The sequence below is a fragment of the Canis lupus genome, chromosome 4 (assembly GCF_011100685.1).
Source record: "Canis lupus familiaris isolate Mischka breed German Shepherd chromosome 4, alternate assembly UU_Cfam_GSD_1.0, whole genome shotgun sequence".
Lineage (NCBI taxonomy): Eukaryota > Metazoa > Chordata > Mammalia > Carnivora > Canidae > Canis > Canis lupus.
Window position 1 is genome coordinate 78,809,853 of NC_049225.1, and position 3,538 is coordinate 78,813,390.

Genomic DNA, 3,538 nt, shown 5'->3' on the forward strand with positions numbered 1-3,538 from the left:
GATTTGTGGGCAGTCGGCTGTGTAGGAGCTATGGTGCAGAGGCCTCCTTACTTATCCCCTTCTCCTTCAGCTGGAGCTCAGGGAGCTAGAGGCGACCTTGGAGTTAGCAAGCCACCCTGGCGGAGCAAGGGCTGCAAACACGCTATTCCTCTCTCCTAATTACCTACTATACAGTGACCACTATTCTGAGGTGTTTGGTACGGATCCATTTGTTTTGTGTGTTTTTTAATAAACATGAGTAGCAATTTATATATAAATATTTTAAATTTAAACATTTTACATTTTCAAATGTGCTATTATATATTTTACCTCCCCCTTGTGGCCCCAACCCCAACACTTCAGAGCTGGCTGACTTTAATTTAGAAACAGCTTTTGGTTATAGATATTCATGTTTAAGGAACACTTCAAATTACACAAATGGCCCTGTCTCCCAGTTGTTTTTTTTTTTAAAGATTTTATTTATTTATTCATGACAGACACAGAAAGAGAGAGAGAGAGAGGCAGAGACACAGTCAGAGGGAGAAGCAGGCTCCATGCAGGGAGCTTGACTTGGGACTTGATCCCGGGTCTCCAGGATCATACCCAGTGCTGAAGCGGCACCAAACCACTAGGCCACTGGGGCTGCCCTGTCTCCCAGTTTTTCATGGAAGATGGAATAGATGACTTTTTGACCTCTTTGATTTTTCTTTCTTTTCTAAAAAGGAGTGAATATGGCAATAACAAAGCATGACACATTCTCACCAAATGCAAAGTTTACCTTCAAGGTCTTCCCTTTTACAAGTCCTCTCTCACCCAAAATGTGTATGCAGCAAAGAGACTTGAACACATCTGTCTAGCGATGACATATATACGAATACATGTCTCCAATAAAATATAAAATTACCTGACTAAAATAAAGCCAAATATTTCAGCCACAAGCAAAGGGGAATGATTGCCTCCACATAAAATATAAAATTACCCGACTAAAATAAAGCTGTGTGTCTCAGCCACAAGCAAAGGGGAATGACTACATGAGTCAGTAAATAAAACAACTTACTTTAGCAGCAAGAGGCTGCGAAGTGTGGGGGTGGAAAAGGCATCTGAGAGAGTTCATCCCTCAGCACCAGTGACGTGGAGGATCAGGAGGGGCAGAATGAAGAGAGAGCCATGGTCCATGGATAGTCTGCACTGGGGCACCTTGGGGTCTATATTGTGGGTTTGTTAGAAGTGGATGGACATTATTTTGGCCTTTTCCTGGTCCCGTTGTTGCCAGCAGGTGAACAGATGTGAGTCACCAGTCACTGCTTAGCCATGGCCGACACAGATCTTCAGCAGAATCTTCTAGGAATCTCCTGGTCAATCCTTTGTTCCTGCTCCTCTCATGGCCTTATTGAGCCTTTCAGCAAAAAAAGGCTGGGGTATTCCTGAAACATTTCATCCCCACCAGCATTGCCTGCTCCTGGTCCCCAGATATCTCCTGGCAGATGTTCCTCTCACTATCTCCTCCTGCCTTCTCTGATTCTCGTTGAAAACTGCCACCAGGTAGTCCTGGCTCTGAAAGCACAGATCTGTGTTGAATCTGGACTCACATGTTCCCAGGCAGTTCTCCCCAGCTATATATAGCTCCTCCACATGTCTCTGGACAAGTGGCAAGTCCACTTGTGTGCTTTTATCCCAGTTCTCCTGAGACAGAGTGATGAGAAGCCTCTGGAGGTACCCTGACTTGTCATCTTGAATAAGCTTCCTCCAGGGTCTTTTAGAATTCTGTTTTGTGGGCTCTGTTCAATTCCTGGATGTGTTCATTGCTGTGGGAGGTGAGGATTTCAAATAGGCAGGCTTCCTCAGTCCAGGCTTTCTTGATGGCATCTCTCCTCTCACAAACAGAGAGGATGAGGTCTTCATTAGAGCCAAAGATGTCATCTCAAAATTTCTTGACAATTCAGAATTCAGATCTTTGATCAAATCCTGGAGCCATCTTGAAGGACTGGAGGATCTGCTGGCACCAGGTGTAGCATCTCTCCGGGTAACTTATGAAGGCCTGCTCCTCAGCTCTGAAGCCTTTCCTAGTCTTCCAGAGGACCTGGCCATTTCTCAGGGGTCCAAAGGCAGGAACATATGTTATGGTGTCTTGATTTTCAGACTGTGCTGGAGACATAGTTGGGGCAACCATCTTGGATCCCAGGTGTCCAGTATAGCTTGGTACCAGCTGTTGCTGCTGCTCAGGAGGTGGCATTGGCAGCTACCCAGGGTAGGACCATGGGGACTGCTGCCCAAAGAATAACATATGCTGTCCTGACACTGAGGACCCCGCATATAGGTTTCCCCCAAGCAGCAGGTACATTCCATGTGGAGGAATAGGCTGCTGGACAGCAGGCTGCCCAAAACCCCCAGGGAAGCCAGAGGATCTCAGGATACAAGCTTGGCACATTGGCTCCTCTGAATGTTCCAGACATGTTGGTGGTCCCCGTTAAACTGCCCTGTGTAGTTGGCCACATTATCCAGCTCAATAGGGGACATGTCTGTGTGTGTGTTGGGGGATGGGGGAGTATCATCTCCTCAGGCACCACCACCTGGAGCAGTTGAGGGGTAACCACCTGCCAGCAGATCCTACCCTGCATAATTCACATTAGATCTAGCCTCTGGCTATGGGTGCACAGGGTGGTGAGAGGTGGGCTGGGACTCAGGCAGGGGGGGCTTTCTCTGCAGACGTCCCAGGCACACCACCCTGGGTCTGCCTAGAGCTGGGTCCAGCTGGGGTGCTCAGATGGGGATGAGGCATTTGACATTTTTCCCCTTAGTCCCATGAGAAACAGAATATTTACTTGCAAATCATTACTTAAATTTGATTAGGTCCTTTGCTTTCCAAATGTTTAGTGGGTAAAAGATCTCTGCTAAAGGAGGAGTGTATACTTCCATGACTAATCCCATTTTTAGTCTCACTCTTCTTAGCAAAGTTTACATTTGATTTTTCTGGAAAGTGAGATGTGCAGTGGAATGATAGGTGGAATCCTGAGAGCTTGTGTTGGTGGTGCCTTTTATATTAATGTAGTATGTTTGCTAGGTTTTCCATATGTTTGTTTTTGAGAAAAGATTATAATGAAGGCAATGGGCTTATAGGCTATGGATGATGTCACATGTGTTACATACATTAACAAACAATTGGCCCAAGTAGGGTAGAGTTAAGGGCCTCAGTGCTAGATAAAGAGCAGCTATGAATAAGATGAAACTGTTCATTAGTTGAAATGTCTCACTGTATTATTACATATAACTTCTACTGCACACATGTCAAGTTGGCATTAAAAAAAAACCCTGTATTTATAAAGTGCACCAACGTGTTGTTTTCCTCTACAGCTTCCAGCGTTACCTGATGTTAAAACACGGTTTAGAGTGAAGAAAAATAAGGAAAGGAGAACTTTTATTTTCTTCCCACAAGATGAATAAACCCTTAGTCTGCCCAATTCATGTTTCAACGTGACTTTTATTAACACATCACAGACAATTTAGCTCAGTTTAGTCTTAGATTAATCACATGGTAGTATTGATGATTCTTAATTTGACA

The 3,538-nt window shown here is 44.8% G+C and overlaps 1 pseudogene; it reads right to left on the bottom strand.

The window, feature by feature from the left end:
* Positions 1-1,335: 1,335 nt before the first annotated feature.
* Positions 1,336-2,496, bottom strand: LOC100684469 (annotated as a pseudogene).
* Positions 2,497-3,538: the final 1,042 nt, after the last annotated feature.